The 20,264-nt window shown below is 43.0% G+C and overlaps 1 long non-coding RNA gene across 1 annotated transcript in view; it reads right to left on the bottom strand.

Moving 5' to 3' along the window:
- Positions 1 to 592: 592 nt before the first annotated feature.
- LOC139757478 (uncharacterized) overlaps positions 593 to 20,264 on the bottom strand; it is a 127,546-nt gene continuing 107,874 nt past the window's right edge. The window contains exons 3-4 of the long non-coding RNA XR_011714640.1: positions 17,294 to 17,366; positions 593 to 645 (exon numbers count right to left, since the gene is read on the bottom strand). This is a non-coding gene — a long non-coding RNA (uncharacterized lncRNA). The remainder of the gene's footprint in view (positions 646 to 17,293; positions 17,367 to 20,264) is intronic.

The following is a 20,264-nucleotide window of genomic DNA, read 5'->3' on the forward strand; positions in this document are numbered from 1 at the left end:
CTTCCCTTTTAGTCGCCTTCTACGACGCAGGGAATACGTGGGAGGTGTTCTTTCTCCCTTATCCCTAAGGGTATATTTGTATGTTGTGGGATTCTATTTTCCTTTTATCTTCTCTGTTTGATGGCAGAGAGTTTTCTTAGGGTGTTCAGTATGTGTTGCTTTTGATGCTATTTCTGTGGGAAGAGAACGTCATGTGTGTGTGTCTGTGTGATCCCCAAATGGTTGGTATTTATGTTCAAGTGGGAGACCTTGTCCATTCGAGGTAAGCGGGAAGTGTGAGCTGGAGTCGTGTCTAATGAAAGAGTCACTGAAGAGTTTTGTGGATGTGGAGAACAATCTGTTCTGGACGGATCCATGTTCGAGTTGTATCATGAAGTGATACATTGTTCTTGTTGCTCCAGTGGTGTCAGGGTGTTGTGATGTGATTGTGAATAGGAGTACCTTCCCATCGCGGTTTGCTGGAGGTAATGGGAGGTTGTGTACGAAGGAATTAAAGAAGGTTGGAGCAAGAAATAATCCCTGAGGGGAAGGGGGTGTTCCACTGTAAAGTCAAGTGTTTTAAAGAAGCCACTGTGAGTGAATTTACGATACTTACCGTGGGCGAATCTTCAGATGGAGGAGGAACATCTCGTGAGTTCCATAATTCTGAAAGGGAAACGAGAAATTACATTAGTCTTTCAATTCCATTACATTTCTAAGTCATATTTTATCATCCCTTTGTACCAATTAATGTAGCCCCTCACAACAAGAGTTAGATCCACAATTGGATTATCTCTGGCTGCTGCTCAGGTGGGAATTATGTTAACGCTTTAGCTCTGGCCTGTGTTGTGGTGTGTTGTGGTGTTGCCTCCTTCCTCACTCTCACCACCCAGCTGCCATCACTTACACCGGTAATGGATGTGTGTGTGTGTGTGTCTTTACTTCCGCCTTTTTACCTCTAATGATGTGAAGTGGTCTTACATGTTCGTCAGAACAAGGCCACCAATATTATAACCCAGACATTGTAATAAATGCAAGTTGAAAGGAAAGAATGAGTCTCCGTATTCAGCTGCGATTATCTTTTTCCTTTTTCCCCTCCAAAGTCTTTGCCACTCATGAAACACTTGACCCATTCCAAAGAACTCTCTTCTCCCAAAGACCAAATGAATGTACTCACGAAGCACTACTTAAGATTAATCCCAAACCAACCACACCCCTAAGCAGATCATGATACAGCTACTCTAAATACACCAATTTCTAACCCACGCTGCTCAAAATACACCAAGAAACAATTTCTAACCCACCCTTCAATCTTACTGATACAAGGAATACAATAGAAGATTTAAAGAACTCTCCTGCAACCTTGATAGAATATCGGACTTTTATATGAAACACACTGGCCCACTGGCAGTCCAGAAACTCACAGATATTTTCAACTATTTTTGGCTGCACAATAGAATCCCTAACATTGGAAACTTGCCAACATAATACCAATCCTAAAACCCTCCAAATCACGCAGCTCTTCATCCTCCTCTAACCCTATGTTACTTCCATCCTCAGTATCAAAACTCAGCGAAAAACTGATCCACTAAAGAATCTAACGTAATATCCAACTCTTTCCCACACATCAATGCTTTAGACTTATCACTACCACTAAATTATACACTAACCTTACATGACATATCCTGGGTGGATTCAATGAACAACTACCTTCACTTCTCCACAACACTGTGGCAATTGACATAAGCAAAGCATTTGACACTGTCACCCAACACATCCTCACCAAAATTACTTCACATTACCCTCCATAACAATGACAAAAGGTGGTTTGTGGTTTATAGCCAATGTTTTACACACACACACACACACACACACACACACACACACACACACACACACTGTCTATGCGTGTATTCCAAATCAATATCTCTGTTAATATCACAATCCAATTACAGAATGTGTATATTCTTTTCTCGTTACACCATCACCATGTTTATCTGTGACAGATTATGTGTTGGTGTGTATGTAGGACGGCAGCAACTCAGTCGTCCACAACACATTGCGTTCTGCATTAAATTGGTTATCCCAGTTTACGAGCAGCTGTCTGGCAGCGTCTCATCTCCGGCGATCTTGCACACGACTGTCAAGAACGCTCCGAGATGCGGCGCCTTCCCTCCACAGCCAGCGCTCCTGCCTCGCTAAATATCCTCGTTTTCCCCCGAGGCTGGAATAAACGTAGGGCTTTACGTGTATTAAATCGCATCTTTATGTGTGCGCATGTCTGATCCAGGTCGTCTTTTCTGGATACCCTGTGACACTTACGGTAAAGGATTATATATATATATATATATATATATATATATATATATATATATATATATATATATATATATATATATATATATATTCTTTTTTTTCTTTCATACTATTCGCCATTTCCCGCTGTCTCCGCGTTTGCGAGGTAGCGCAAGGAAACAGACGAAAGAAATGGCCCAACCCACCCCCATACACATGTATATACATACGTCCACACACGCAAATATACATACCTACACAACTTTCCATGGTTTACCCCTGACGCTTCACATGCCTTGATTCAATCCACTGACAGCACGTCAACCTCGGTATACCACATCGCTCCAATTCACTCTATTCCTTGCCCTCCTTTCACCCTCCTGCATGTTCAGGCCCCGATCAAACAAAATCTTTTTCACTCCATCCTTCCACCTCCAATTTGGTCTCCCTCTTCTCGTTCCCTCCACCTCCGACACATATATCCTCTTGGTCAATCTTTCCTCACTCATTCTCTCCATGTGCCCAAACCATTTCAAAACACCCTCTTCTGCTCTCTCAACCACGCTCTTTTTATTTCCACACATCTCTCTTACCCTTACGTTACTTACTCGATCAAACCACCTCACACCACACATTCTCCTCAAACATCTCATTTCCAGCACATCCATCCTCCTGCGCACAACTCTATCCATAGCCCACGCCTCGCAACCATACAACATTGTTGGAACCACTGTTCCTTCAAACATACCCATTTTTGCTTTCCGAGATAATGTTCTCGACTTCCACACATTCTTCAAGGCTCCCAGAATTTTCGCCCCCTCCCCCACCCTATGATCCACTTCCGCTTCCATGGTTCCATCCGCTGCCAGATCCACTCCCAGATATCTAAAACACTTCACTTCCTCCAGTTTTTCTCCATTCAAACTCACCTCCCAATTGACTTGACCCTCAACCCTACTGTACCTAATAACCTTGCTCTTATTCACAGTTACTCTTAACTTTCTTCTTCCACACACTTTACCAAACTCAGTCACCAGCTTCTGCAGTTTCTCACATGAATCAGCCACCAGCGCTGTATCATCAGCGAACAACAACTGACTCACTTCCCAAGCTCTCTCATCCCCAACAGACTTCATACTTGCCCCTCTTTCCAAAACTCTTGCATTCACCTCCCTAACAACCCCATCCATAAACAAATTAAACAACCATGGAGACATCACACACCCCTGCCGCAAACCTACATTCACTGAGAACCAATCACTTTCCTCTCTTCCTACACGTACACATGCCTTACATCCTCGATAAAAACTTTTCACTGCTTCTAACAACTTGCCTCCACACCATATATTCTTAATACCTTCCACAGAGCATCTCTATCAACTCTATCATATGCCTTCTCCAGATCCATAAATGCTACATACAAATCCATTTGCTTTTCTAAGTATTTCTCACATACATTCTTCAAAGCAAACACCTGATCCACACATCCTCTACCACTTCTGAAACCACACTGCTCTTCCCCAGTCTGATGCTCTGTACATGCCTTCACCCTCTCAATCAATACCCTCCCATATAATTTACCAGGAATACTCAACAAACTTATACCTCTGTAATTTGAGCACTCACTCTTATCCCCTTTGCCTTTGTACAATGGCACTATGCACGCATTCCGCCAATCCTCAGGCACCTCACCATGAGTCATACATACATTAAATAACCTTACCAACCAGTCAACAATACAGTCACCCCCTTTTTTAATAAATTCCACTGCAATACCATCCAAACCTCAGCTGGCCCCTTTCTCTGTTCCTTCCTTTGGAAAATTAAAAGAAAAAACGAGAGGGCAGGATTTCCAGCCACCCGCTCCCTTCCCTTTTCGTCGCCTTCTACGACACGCAGGGAATACGTGGGAAGTATTCTTTCTCCCCTATCCCCAGGGATAATATATATATTTTTCTTTATTTTGCTTTGTCGCTGTCTCCCGCGTTTGCGAGGTAGCGCAAGGAAACAGACGAAAGGAATGGCCCAACCCACCCACATACATATGTATATACATACACGTCCACACACGCAAATATACATAACCATACATCTCAATGTACACATATATATACACACAGACACATACATATATACACATGCACACAATTCACACTGTCTGCCTTTATTCATTTCCATCGCCACCTCGCCACACATGGAATAACATCCCCCTCCCCCCTCATGTGTGCGAGCTAGCGCTAGGAAAAGACAACAAAGGCCCCATTCGTTCACACTCAGTCTTTAGCTGTCATGCAATAATGCCCGAAACCACAGCTCCCTTTCCACATCCAGGCCCCACACAACTTTCCATGGTTTACCCCAGACGCTTCGCATGCCCTGATTCAATCCATTGACAGCACGTCAACCCCGGTGTACCACATCGATCCAATTCACTCTATTCCTTGCCCTCCTTTCACCCTCCTGCCTGCTCAGGTCCCGATCACTCAAAATCTTTTTCACTCCATCTTTCCACCTCCAATTTGGTCTCCCACTTCTCCTCGTTCCCTCCACCTCCGACACATATATCCTCTTGGTCAATCTTTCCTCACTCATTCACTTCATGGGACCAAACCATTTCAAAACACCCTCTTCTGCTCTCTCAACCACGCTCTTTTTATTTCCACACATCTCTCTTACCCTTACATTACTCACTCGATCAAACCACCTCACACCACATACTGGTCTCAAACATCTCATTTCCAGCACATCCACCCTCCTGCGCACAACTCTATCCATAGCCCACGCCTCGCAACCATACAACATTGTTGGAACCACTATTCCTTCAAACATACCCATTTTTGCTTTCCGAGATAATGTTCTCGACTTGCACACAGTCCTCAACGCTCCCAGACTTTCGCCCCCTCCCCCACCCTATGATTCACTTTTGCTTCCATGGTTCCATCCGCTGCCAGATCCACTCTCAGATATCTAAAACATTTCACTTCCTCCAGTTTTTCTCCATTCAAACTTACCTCCCAATTGACTTGACCCTCAACCCTACTGTACCTAATAACCTTGCTCTTATTCACATTTACTCTTAACTTTCTTCTTTCACACACTTTACCAAACTCAGTCACCAGCTTCTGCAGTTTCTCACATGAATCAGCCACCAGCGCTCTATCATCAGCGAACAACAACTGACTCACTTCCCAAGCTTTCTCATCCACAACAGACTGCATACTTGCCCCTCTTTCCAAAACTCTTGCATTCACCTCCCTAACAACCCCATCCATAAACAAATTAAACAACCATGGAGACATCACACACCCCTGCCGCAAACCTACATTCACTGAGAACCAATCACTTTCCTCTCTTCCTACACGTACACATGCCTTACATCATCGATAAAAACTTTTCAATGCTTCTAACAGCTTGCCTCCCACACCATATATTCTTAATACCTTCCACAGAGAATCTCTATCAACTCTGTCATATGCCTTCTCCAGATCCATAAATGCTACATAGAAATCCATTTGCTTTTCCAAGTACTTCTCACATACATTCTTCAAAGCAAAGACCTGATCCACACATCCTCTACCACTTCTGAAACAACACTGCTCTTCCCCAATCTGATGCTCTGTACATGCCTTCACCCTCTCAATCAATACCCTCCCATATAATTTACCTGGAATACTCAACAAACATATACCTCTGTAATTTAAGCACTCACTGTTATCCCCTTTGCCTTTGTACAATGGCACTATGCAAGCATTTCGCCAATCCTCCGGACCCTCACCATGAGTCATACATACATTAAATAACCTTACCAACCAGTCAACAATACAGTCACCCCCTTTTTTAATAAATTCCACTGCACTACCATCCAAACCCGCTGCCTTGCCGGCTTTCATCTTCTGCAAAGCTTTTACTATATATATATATATATATATATATATATATATATATATATATATATATATATATATATATATATATATATATATTATTTTTTTTTATTATACTTTGTCGCTGTCTCCCGCGTTTGCGAGGTAGCGCAAGGAAACAGACGAAAGAAATGGCCCCCCCCCCCCCCATACACATGTATATACATACGTCCACACACGCAAATATACATACCTACACAGCTTTCCATGGTTTACCCCAGACGCTTCACATGCCCCGATTCAATCCACTGACAGCACGTCAACCCCGGTATACCACATCGCTCCAATTCACTCTATTCCTTGCCCTTCTTTCACCCTCCTGCATGTTCAGGCCCCGATCACACAAAATCCTTTTCACTCCATCCTTCCACCTCCAATTTGGTCTCCCTCTTCTCCTTGTTCCCTCCACCTCCGACACATATATCTTCTTGGTCAATCTCTCCTCACTCATCCTCTCCATGTGCCCAAACCACTTCAAAACACCCTCTTCTGCTCTCTCAACCACGCTCTTTTTATTACCACACATCTCTCTTACCCTTACGTTACTCACTCGATCAAACCACCTCACACCACACATTCTCCTCAAACATCTCATTTCCAGCACATCCATCCTCCTGCGCACCACTCTATCCATAGCCCACGCCTCGCAACCATACAACATTGTTGGAACTACTATTCCTTCAAACATACCCATTTTTGCTTTCCGAGATAATGTTCTCGACTTCCAAACATTCTTCAAGGCCCCCAGGATTTTCGCCCCCTCCCCCACCCTATGATCCACTTCCGCTTCCATGGTTCCATCCGCTGCCAGATCCACTCCCAGATATCTAAAACACTTCACTTCCTCCAGTTTTTCTCCATTCAAACTCACCTCCCAATTGACTTGACCCTCAACCCTACTGTACCTAATAACCTTGCTCTTATTCACATTTACTCTTAACTTTCTTCTTCCACACACTTTTCCAAACTCAGTCACCAGCTTCTGCAGTTTCTCACATGAATCAGCCACCAGCGCTGTATCATCAGCGAACAACAACTGACTCACTTCCCAGGCTCTCTCATCCCCAACAGACTTCATACTTGCCCCTCTTTCCAAAACTCTTGCATTTACCTCCCTAACAACCCCATCCATAAACAAATTAAACAACCATGGAGACATCACACACCCCTGCCGCAAACCTACATTCACTGAGAACCAATCACTTTCCTCTCTTCCTACACGTACACATGCCTTACATCCTCGATAAAAACTTTTCACTGCTTCTAACAACTTTCCTCCCACACCATATATTCTTAATACCTTCCACAGAGCATCTCTATCAACTCTATCATATGCCTTCTCCAGATCCATAAATGCTACATACAAATCCATTTGCTTTTCTAAGTATTTCTCACATACATTCTTCAAAGCAAACACCTGATCCACACATCCTCTACCACTTGTGAAACCACACTGCTCTTCCCCAATCTGATGCTCTGTACATGCCTTCACCCTCTCAATCAATACCCTCCCATATAATTTAACAGGAATACTCAACAAACTTATACCTCTGTAATTTGAGCACTCACTCTTATCCCCTTTGCCTTTGTACAATGGCACTATGCACGCATTCCGCCAATCCTCAGGCACCTCACCATGAGTCATACATACATTAAATAACCTTACCAACCAGTCAACAATACAGTCACCCCCTTTTTTAATAAATTCCACTGCAATACCATCCAAACCTGCTGCCTTGCCGGCTTTCATCTTCCGCAAAGCTTTCACTACCTATTCTCTGTTTACCAAATCATTTTCCCTAACCCTCTCACTTTGCACACCACCTCGACCAAAACACCCTATATCTGCCACTCTATCATCAAACACATTCAACAAACCTTCAAAATACTCACTCCATCTCCTTCTCACATCACCACTACTTGTTTTCACCTCCCCATTTGCGCCCTTCACTGAAGTTCCCATATATATATATATATATATGAAGTCTGTTGGGGATGAGAGAGCTTGGGAAGTGAGTCAGTTGTTGTTCGCTTATGATACAGCGCTGGTGGCTGATTCATGTGAGAAACTGCAGAAGCTGGTGACTGAGTTTGGTAAAGTGTGTGGAAGAAGAAAGTTAAGAGTAACTGTGAATAAGAGCAAGGTTATTAGGTACAGTAGGGTTGAGGGTCAAGTCAATTGGGAGGTGAGTTTGAATGGAGAAAAACTGGAGGAAGTGAAGTGTTTTAGATATCTGGGAGTGGATCTGGCAGCGGATGGAACCATGGAAGCGGAAGTGGATCATAGGGTGGGGGAGGGGGCGAAAATTCTGGGGGCCTTGAAGAATGTGTGGAAGTCGAGAACATTATCTCGGAAAGCAAAAATGGGTATGTTTGAAGGAATAGTGGTTCCAACAATGTTGTATGGTTGCGAGGCGTGGGCTATGGATAGAGTTGTGCGCAGGAGGATGGATGTGCTGGAAATGAGATGTTTGAGGACAATGTGTGGTGTGAGGTGGTTTGATCGAGTAAGTAACGTAAGGGTAAGAGAGATGTGTGGAAATAAAAAGAGCGTGGTTGAGAGAGCAGAAGAGGGTGTTTTGAAGTGGTTTGGGCACATGGAGAGAATGAGTGAGGAAAGATTGACCAAGAGGATATATATGTCGGAGGTGGAGGGAACGAGGAGAAGAGGGAGACCAAATTGGAGGTGGAAAGATGGAGTGAAAAAGATTTTGTGTGATCGGGGCCTGATCATGCAGGAGGGTGAAAGGAGGGCAAGGAATAGAGTGAATTGGAGCGATGTGGTATACCGGGGTTGACGTGCTGTCAGTGGATTGAATCAAGGCATGTGAAGCGTCTGGGGTAAACCATGGAAAGCTGTGTAGGTATGTATATTTGCGTGTGTGGACATATGTATATACATGTGTATGGGGGGGGTTGGGCCATTTCTTTCGTCTGTTTCCTTGCGCTACCTCGCAAACGCGGGAGACAGCGACAAAGTATAATAAAAAAATAAAAAAATAATATATATATATATATATATATATATATATATATATATATATATATATATATATATATATATATATATATATATATATATATATATATATATATATATATATATAAGATATTTTATACTTGAATACCTTATCTTGCATTTGATACAAAAGTTTCATTAACTGAATGTGGCTGCATACTGTTTACACTAATATAATGTAACGTGTCCATTGAACTATCATGAGGTAAATATCATCTACGTCTATATGCCAGTGTACGACCACTAGTACTAACAACGAAGTGCAGTGGAAAGAGGACGTAGCAGGAGAACGAGAAGATATAAGTTAGGCCCAGCCAGTCACCAGTTTGCCCGTGTTAGCTGTCATACTTTGAAACCAAGTTAGATTTGTCACAAGTCTGAGGGTCTGGCTTGTCAGTCATGAGAACCACCTGCTCCACTTACTTCGGTTCTCTGACATTCTATCAACCCTTTCATGCCGTCCAGCTCCGCGTCTGGAAACCTGATATACGTGTCTTGAGTTTTATTCTTTATCATCCCTTGGCCTTGTTCACCTCCGGGGTTCATTTCAAAGCCAAATGTGTGAGTCTGTTTTCGTCCAGTTATAGATCAAGAACCAGATCTCACAGCTATTTTTTCTTTATCATTTATCTTCCTTTATTAGAAATTGTTGCATTTCTCCTTCCTTCTTTATGAACTTATCTACATTTTTCTATTTTCATTATCTATTAATGTTTTCTCGTTTGTTAATGTTAACCCAGCTGTCTCTAGATGTGTTTTGTTTTCTATCAATTTCTGTAAACAGATGTTGGTTTTGTTGGAATGCTGTCATCGAATATCAACAATTCATTTTTGTCCTCCTTTTTCTTCGTCTAATGTTATCATCAGATAAGTATCCAGGTATTTTCCTGTACCTGGTAATCATCTTTGTTATCTCTTGTCATGTTCTCTGATTTTTGTACTCATATCAAGTGAAAAGGTACTTGTCTTCACAGATTTGTGATATGATTACTACACACAGAACTCATATTCTCTTTTATGTAGTACTATCATGTCTCTACGTAACTGTCTTCGTAAATCTGAGATGTTATACTCTGCACAGGTCTCTCTACGCTCCCAGCTTCGTATCTTCCGTCTATAGCCATCATACGTTCTTCTTTTTTTTTCGTTTAGTTACTGATACTCCGATCTTAGCAAAGGCCTTCTCCTGTTAGGTCAGGGATTCTTACAGTGTTTATTGTGGACTTGCGAAGTATAGCAGTTCACGTTGCTGACCCTGAGGCATTCACGCGACACTAAGGGTTGAGTCTGTATAGGTTCGAATCCTGTTCTTCGCGGTAATCGGTCCAAAGTCAATCCAGTCGTTTATCTTCCCTATGGGGGTGGTCGATACATTGGGTACCTGGCTTAAGGTAGGATACACACACACACACACACACACACACACACACACACACACACACATATATATATATACATATATATATATATATATATATATATATATATATATATATATATATATATATATATATATATATATATATATATATATATATATATATATATATATATATATATATATATATATTTTTTTTTTTTTTTTTTTTTTTTTCCGCTGTCTCCCGCGTTTGCGAGGTAGCGCAAGGAAACAGACGAAAGAAATGGCCCAACCCACCCCCATACACATGCCTTGATTCAATCCACTGACAGCACGTCAACCCCGGTATACCACATCGCTCCAATTCACTCTATTCTTTGCCCTCCTTTCACCCTCCTGCATGTTCAGGCCCCGATCACACAAAATCTTTTTCACTCCATCTTTCCACCTCCAATTTGGTCTCCCTCTTCTCCTCGTTCCCTCCACCTCCGACACATATATTCTCTTGGTCAATCTTTCCTCACTCATTCTCTCCATGTGCCCAAACCATTTCAAAACACCCTCTTCTGCTCTCTCAACCACGTTCTTTTTATTTCCACACACCTCTCTTACCCTTACGTTACTTACTCGATCAAACCACCTCACACCACACATTGTCCTCAAACATCTCATTTCCAGCACATCCATCCTCCTGCGCACAACTCTATCCATAGTCCACGCCTCGCAACCATACAACATTGTTGGAACCACTAATCCTTCAAACATACCCATTTTTGCTTTCCGAGATAATGTTCTCGACTTCCACACATTCTTCAAGGCTCCCAGAATTTTCGCCCCCTCCCCCACCCTATGATCCACTCCCAGATATCTAAAACACTTCACTTCCTCCAGTTTTTCTCCATTCAAACTCACCTCCCAATTGAATTGACCCTCAACCCTACTGTACCTAATAACCTTGCTCTCATTCACATTTACTCTTAACTTTCTTCTTTCACACACTTTACCAAACTCAGTCACCAGCTTCTGCAGTTTCTCACATGAATCAGCCACCAGCGCTGTATCATCAGCGAACAACAACTGACTCACTTCCCATATATATATATATATATATATATATATATATATATATATATATATATATATATATATATATATATATATATATATATTCCTATGAGTCCACGGGGAAAATGAAACACGAAAAGTTCCCAAGTGCACTTTCGTGTAATAATCACATCATCAGGGGAGACACAAGAGAGAAATAATAGTCAGTTGATATACATCGAAGAGACGAAGCTAGGACGCCATTTGGTAATCACATGTTTACCAAATGGCGTCCTAGCTTCGTCTCTTCGATGTATATCAACTGACTGTTATATGTGCATACATCAGGTGGGGGCGAGTCTTGTATAACCCTTGAGTCGTTCAAAAAAACACTCCTACATGCTTTGCCTAAGCGAGAGAATCGAACACTTTCTTCAAGTTTATGAAATTCACTGTGTGGCGCTGAATAACATGCTCTCATAACCCTATCTATTGGCCGTCGTATTGCATCATTCTGTTTGTGTTTCTGTTGTAATGTTTCTTCTGTTCTTCTTTTGTCTCGCTTGACGAAGGCTCTGCGCACCTTCTCAGCTAGGCTTGCCTGCGTCTTCAGCGCCACCTTCAGGTGCTAACTTAACCTACCTCCCTCCGCTCGCACTTGAATTCGATTCATCATCTGAAGGAAGCCAGTAAGACATGCTAGAAAACGGGCTAGCAGTGTGGGACAATGAAACACAAAAACTCTTACTATCCTCGTTTTCTTTGTCATATATTTGGCCCAAAGGTCTCGTGTGTTCGATGAAGACATCAAAAGATGTTATGATAATCTCACATAAACATAAATTATCTCAACATTTCGAGACTTTCCAATACAGTTTTCCCACAGAGCCCTTGACTAAATGTAGCAATTTGACGCTACTCCTCCTACCTACGATCATTGATCAGCCTCCATTACCATATAGATTATCCTTTCGCAAATCATACACAAGGGCCTTGTTAGGATCATTCTCCTGGAGTTTTCGAGCTTTACTGCATTTTCTTTTTCACAGACTGTGTGTATATCACTATCCTCCACCCCAAATCCCTGACTTCGTCGTCTGGTCTCGATCTGTTGATTAAGTCACATAAAAAGAAAAAAATTTTTGATCGCCAGCGATAGTCATTCCACCATGTTACCGCCATGCATTGTGGAGCGCGAAGCAGATTTTTTGCCTATAAGAGGGTAACTAAGATTGCTCCGGAGAAGGAGGAGGAGAAGAAGAAGAAGAAGAAGAAGAAGAAGAAGAAGAAGAAGAAGAAGAAGAAGAAGAAGAAGAAGAAGAAGAAGAAGAAGAAGAAGAAGAAGAAGAAAAGGAAGTAGAAGGGAAGAGGATGGAGAAGAAGATGAAGAGAAGAAGGAGGAGGAGGAGGAGGAGGAGATGTACAAGGGTAGAGGATGGAAAAGAAGAAGAAGAAGAAGAAGAAGAAGAAGAAGGAGGAGGAGGAGGAGGATGTAGAAGGGTAGGGGATGGAAAAGAAGAAGAAGAAGAAGAAGAAGAAGAAGAAGAAGAGGAGGAGGAGGAGGAGGAGGAGGAGGAGGAGGAGGAGGATGTCGAAGAGAAGAGGATGGAAAAGAAGAAGAAGAAGAAGAAGAAGAAGAAGAAGAAGAAGAAGAAGAAGAAGAAGAAGAAGAAGAAGAAGAAGAAGAAGAAGAAGAAGAAGAAGAAGAAGAAGATGTGTGTGTGTGTGTGCGTGTGTGTGTGTGCAGTGAGTTCGTGAAAGCCAGCATATTTGGACGTTGGAAAATCTTGACAAGTTTAATGGTGTGCGGGGGAAGGGTGCTGTGGCTGGCAGTCAAGATCTGAAATGTGCTTGAGAACCTCGCATGAGAGTGCTTGCTGGCAGGGATGAGAGCTCGAGAGCCATTCTGAGGGGAGAATGTCTGGGCTGTGGAATATCAACTTGGGCATTTGAAGCTTCTTTTTATGAATAGGAGTTCAATGAGAGGCGAGTGTGTTGGGGTGATTGCTGGCTGCAGATGAATTTTTGGGGGGTCTAACGGGAACAAAAGGCAATACCACAGTTGCTGTATATTTAGATGATGGCTGGCTCTCTCACACAGCTTGCACCAGAGAAGGTGAATAGGACTGGTTGAATTGATCTGACGGATGTTTGTAAAGGACAATACGTGTAGGTTGAAAAACCAGTGCAGGCGCTGTATGGTTGAGAGAGAGAGAGAGAGAGAGAGAGAGAGAGAGAGAGAGAGAGAGAGAGAGAGAGAGAGAGAGAGAGAGAGAGAGAGAGAGAGAGAGAGAGAGAGAGAGAGAGCATCTCTGTCTATATAGCAAAACTTTTCCATGTCCGTAGAATCATGACTCTTGTCGCTTTCCTAGAAACACAATACCTCTTTCCCTTTTCCATCCAGGTTGCGAAGATGGCTTGTCAAGGACCCAGTGGTGGTCCACTGGAGATAATCTACGCAACTCACCTTTGGTTCACCTCTCTTTACGATGTCCTTGACATCTCCAAAGCTGTGTATGGCCTGAGTCTTTCTCTGTTCTCTAACCTTCCCTCCCTTCCCTACCACATTTCTTTCTGTTCTCCAGTGGATCGTGTCTCTCCTATTCTTTCCACTTGGTATTCGCCAATAGCGTCCCTCAGGGTTCGGTCCTGTCTCCTATCCTCCCCCCTTTTTCTCCTTTCCATTAATGAACTTTCTTCGCCCTCGGACCTTATTGCTGATGAGTCCACTCTACACCACTTCAACTCGCCTTCCCTCCCCTTCTGACCCCAATACTCATTCTTTCTCCCGTTGCTGAACAAATGGTTTCCCTCAGAGCTATCCAGCATTACGCAATGGGGAGGTATTGACTTAGCCAAACTCAACCAGGCACAATCGTAATTGCTACTTATGATCCACTTACCTATCTCCCTTGTCTCCTCTACTTAAATTCTGGATGTAGAGATCAATTCTACAATAACATGAACATGCCAGACGTGAGCTTATATGCCAGTCTGTTATATAAACCTTTATCAGTGAAAATCGTGTCGTAATTTTTTTCTTCAAAAGTTGGAGTGTTGGACAGGGGAACAGTGTTGTACAGGGGAACAGTGTTGTACAGGATAACAGTGTTGTACAGGGGAACAGTGTTGTACAGGGGAACAGTGTTGTACAGGGGAACAGTGTTGTACAGGGGAACAGTGTTGTACAGGGGAACAGTGTTGTACAGGGAACAGTGTTGTACAGGGGAACAGTGTTGTACAGGGGAACAGTGTTGTACAGGGGAACAGTGTTGTACATGGGAACAGTGTTGTACATGGGAACAGTGTTGTACAGGGGAACAGTGTTGTACAGGGGAATAGTGTTGTACAGAGAACAGTGTTGTACAGGGGAACAGTGTTGTACAAGGAACAGTGCCGTACAGGGGAACAGTGTTGTACAGGGGACAGTGTTGTACAAGGAACAGTGTTGTACAGGGGAACAGTGTTGTACAGAGAACAGTGTTGTACAGGGGAACAGTGTTGTACAGGGGAACAGTGTTGTACAGGGGAACAGTGTTGTACAGAGAACAGTGTTGTACAGGGGAACAGTGTTGTACAGGGAAACAGTACTATACAGGGAAACAGTGTTGTACAGGGGAACAGTGTTGTACAGGGAAACAGTGTTGCACAGGGGAACAGTGTTGTACAGGGGAACAGTGTTGTACAGGGGAACAGTGTTGTACAGGGAAACAGTGTTGTACAGGGAAACAGTGTACTACAGGAGTTTCATTGGTCCCTAGTATGACGTACTGCCTGTACATCTGGTGCGGCTACTGAATCACGTCCCTTTCAGAAGCCAAACTGGAATCAACAGTTATGTTGCTGATCTCTCTCTCTCTCTCTCTCTCTCTCTCTCTCTCTCTCTCTCTCTCTCTCTCTCTCTCTCTCTCTCTCTCTCTCTCTCTCTCTCTTCTAGGGTTAATATTTGGGCCATGGCTCCCGTGTGCTTCCTCCGTCCGTGTGTCCTAGGACCACAAAGACCACGGCTCACAGCACGAGACTGGCTGCTGCTTCCTATACGTTCTGTGTGAAGACCATCCACTCGAGGGTTGACCGTTACTAAGCCTCCTTTTCCTTAATCGGTGATGCTTGGGAATTCTCTTCTTTCTCTCGTCTTTCCCTGTTCTTATCATCTTTCCACTCTTAAGCGTTATGTCTGCAAAACACCTGAGGGACTAGAATTAATTTCTTCCTGTCGTATGTCTCATATTACGCATCTTTCATACCGGACTGGCTATAACTGGGCATGCTTTTCCCTGTGTCGCCTCGGCTACTGTGTATGTGTGTGTGTGTGTGAGAGAGAGAGAGAGAGAGAGAGAGAGAGAGAGAGAGAGAGAGAGAGAGAGAGAGAGAGAGGAGAGAGAGAGAGGGGGAATTAAGCGATACACTGGATGGAAAATGAGGCATCTGTCTCCGAAATTCTCCTCTATAATTCTAACCTCGAAGGCAACTTTTCCCCCAGAACTTTTATATTGCAGGTTTGAGCCAGAAAGATTGACAGGGGGAAAGTCTTTGCTGTAAGAAGTACCTGTGAAAACTTAGTGTTAGGATGGACCCATCAGCACTGTGAGTATTACCAATTACCGATCATCAAATTATATCATCACTAACTCACACCGCAGGTTATTATTAAAAGGTCACATATCATCACCCTTTTTGCCCCTCTGTTTCATACAGTGCTCAGACGTACCCTGTGTGTCCAGCACACTTTATCCTCTAGTTACAAAACTGCGTTACTTACAAAAGTGAGTCGAGGGTACTTTGATTTACAAGCACGATGGCTACAACGCTTCTGAACCCAACCTTCCATTGTGTGAGTATCTGGTATGGATTCTTCGTGAGTTCTTCTGCCCTGATCCTGATAGCCTTGACTGGAAACAGGCTACTGGGGTTGGGTCGCTGGACAAAGAAACAGTTGGAAGCTGCAGTCAAAAGGCTCACGTAGCTTCCATAGCCTGGCTGGTCTGGTACACTTTGTATACATTTGTCCGATGTACTCTTAAACTAGTCCACTGAGCATGTCTTGGTGTTTTTGATGATTGTAGGTAGAAGAGTCTCGGCCCTCGGGTGTTTAAGGTATTCTCTCTTTAAGTGCATACACTTTGGATTTTAAGTATAGTACTTTACAAAGTGTTTCGTGCTTGTCGCTATTTCTGAGCGTAAGCTGGGACTTTGTCTTGGACAATTTTCCAAGTACAGATGACGATATATCTCTCCTGTTTGCGTTGCGGGTAATACAGCCTCAGTGATCACAGCCATTCTCAGCAATTTAGGTCCTTTATCACTATGATATGAACTGTAAAAGATCCCTAAATACTAGTTCTGTAATTTCGCCTACCTTGTAAGGCGATGTTGCAAAACACTGATAGTGTTTTTTTGTTTTTTTTTCCTTTGTGTTGAAAGTCTGCAGACTCCATCCCACCATCCCTTTAGAAGAGGCAACTGTTGCTTCGTTTTGTTCTCTAACCTACCAAACACTCCCGATACGTCTTGACATCTAAACCAGGCAAAACATGACAGGCACTAGCACCATGCATTCCAATAGTGGCCAGCGGAGCCGTACCCAAGACTTGGTAACACGTGGATAGCCTCATGACTATAAATAACAGTAGGTTGGTACAATACGTTGGTAACATTAAGGTCGCTACATACCTCATGTTGTGGAGAGGGATGATACGGTGGACAAAACTTGCTCACATGAGGACTGCCCACCAGGATGTTGCCCCTGAGAAAGAAAATATTAATTCTTAGCAAAATTTCCAAACGAACAAGCGTTCAGGTCTGTCGTATAGCCTCACTGGCACACGACAAATATCAAATTTCAGAGACAGAAAAAGAAAAATCTTTTATGGCAAACGAAAATACGAAAATGAAAATGAAAATTACTTTATACAGTATATACATTTATAAACGCATATACACACTACTACTACTACTACTACTACTACTACTATTATTACTGTTACTACTATTAAGGTATGTATTCATCACGTAACGTTCAACTAAACGAGTAATGTATAAACCATAGTTTTTATTGTGCAAACCTTCCTGTTTACCTGCCACCCTGACTACATAGATGTACCTCACTTACCTAGAGTGTGGAAATATCCAGACCACTTTGATCTTAAGCTTTCTCATGATCAGTTTACAAGTTACTATTATGACCTCCCGAAAGAACTCTGTAATATCTGTAATAAGATATGAGTATTTTTATGAGAAGAGCCGCCTAAAATTCAATATACTGTTATTTACCTATTTAATTAGATTTACCTATTTACACACACACACACACACACACACACACACACACACACACACACACACACACATACACACACACACACATCACCTTGAATATCATATCACATACAGAGATCATTATTTATTCATTTTGCTTTGTCGCTGTCTCCCGCGTTTGCGAGGTAGCGCAAGGGAACAGACGAAAGAAATGGCCCAACCCACCCCCATACACATGTATATACATAAACGTCCACACACGCAAATATACATACCTACACATCTCAATGTACACATATATGTACACACACAGACATATACATATATACCCATGCACACAATTCACACCGTCTGCCTTTTTTCATTCCCATCGCCACCTCGCCACACATGGAATAACATCCCCCTCCCCCCTCATGTGTGCGAGGTTGCGCTAGGAAAAGACAACAAAGGCCCCACTCGTTCACACTCAGTCTCTAGCTGTCATGCAATAATACCCGAAACCACAGCTCCCTCTCCACATCCAGGCCCCACACAACTTTCCATGGTTTACCCCAGACACTTCACATGACCTGATTCAATCCACTGACAGCACGTCGACCCCGGTATACCACATCGATCCAATTCACTCTATTCCTTGCACGCCTTTCACCCTCCTGCATGTTCAGGCCCCGATCACTCAAAATCATTTTCACTCCATCTTTCCACCTCCAATTTGGCCTCCCACTTCTCCTCGTTCCCTCCACCTCCGACACATATATCCTCTTTGTCAATCTTTCCTCACTCATTCTCTCCATGTGCCCAAACCATTTCAAAACACCCTCTTCAGCTCTCTCAACCACACTCTTTTTATTTCCACACATCTCTCTTACCCTTACATTACTTACTCGATCAAACCACCTCACACCACACATTGTCCTCAAACATCTTATTTCCAGCACATCCACCCTCCTGCGCACAACTCTATTCATAGCCCACGCCTCGCAACCATACAACATTGTTGGAACCACTATTCCTTCAAACATAGCCATTTTTGCTTTCCGAGATAATGTTCTCGACTTCTACACACTTCTTCAAGGCTCCCAGGATTTTCGCTCCCTCCCCCACCCTATGATTCACAGATCATGTAACCTGTAATATTCAAACCATTCCTTGCAGCGCTTGGCATCTCCCTACCTCTACCCCAGTGTGACTGAGGGACACGAAGAAGCGAACGTCTCAGATTTGACAAATCACAATTCAGCAAAGGTGATGTACACCTAACCACCAATGAAAGAGGGAAACGAAATCATCTAAACTCCGAAATCTGGTAAATTACTTGAACAAACATACGATAAACCCGACCACTTATGAAACACTGAAAGATAGAGTATTTCCTCATACGTCAGGCAGCGCGTCATCGATAACTGTCTTGCCGCGCTTCCAAGCCTCGGTTTTGCTGAGCAGCCGACGAGAGAGAGGGAAGCCACTCAACTTCATCTTACACGGCTTCCACGACTTACACAAGCGCTCGACAACCTCAGCTGGTGTGTCTTCACTACTAACACGTCGTCACTGCTGTTCCATGGTCGTGTTGAGAACCCGAGTGGGGGTTTGTGTCTCAAACTTTTACATATTAAACTAATTCAAGATGAGGTTAGGATCAATTAATCTAATAATCCAGTAATTCCTTCTTTTTTTCTACTTTTCCGTCATTGATGCACGGGACAGAAGTCTGCCCCAGTCGAAGCTATGTTAGTTGGCAAGGTAAAGCAGTCACAAATATAAAAGTGAGAGAAATAAGATAGACAAAAGGTATTTGCTGACAGTGGATAGGTTATATGAACAGGGAAGGTCTATAGATAGAAGGGATCTTCACAGCTTGGCTGTAGGATGAGAGAAGGAGGTATCACAATGGCCATTCCTCACGCGCCTCGTCTCCACACGGAAGGTAAAGGAAGCAGCAACCATTCGCATGCCATGACTCGAGGGTTTTAGTGGCAGTAACCACAGCCGAAGGAGGAAGCACAGCTCCTCAGGGGGCAAGTATTTTCCAAGAGGCAAACTTCGAATATCTCCCCAGCGCTGGGAGTTTAGACTGGCCTAACCTCAAGCAATGTTTCAGAGATTTATCATGATATACTCTTGGGGTAAAGACGTGTTCTCTGTACAGATGGATCCTCCACTAGACGATGTAAGCGATACACCACCAAGTTATGAGGTATGTGTTGGGATGGCAAATCTTTAAGGGGAGATGTATGATATCCCTAGATGGTACGGTAAGAGGTTTGGCTGTGGTTTATTGGAGAATTTACTGTGACAGGCTTTTGCCATATGGAAAGCGATGCACAAAGACGGTCTATCTATAGGTTACAGATGTAGACATCAAGTCATATTCTGACGTATCAGT

This window comes from Panulirus ornatus, chromosome 27 (genome assembly GCF_036320965.1).
Source record: "Panulirus ornatus isolate Po-2019 chromosome 27, ASM3632096v1, whole genome shotgun sequence".
In the NCBI taxonomy this organism is placed as follows: domain Eukaryota; kingdom Metazoa; phylum Arthropoda; class Malacostraca; order Decapoda; family Palinuridae; genus Panulirus; species Panulirus ornatus.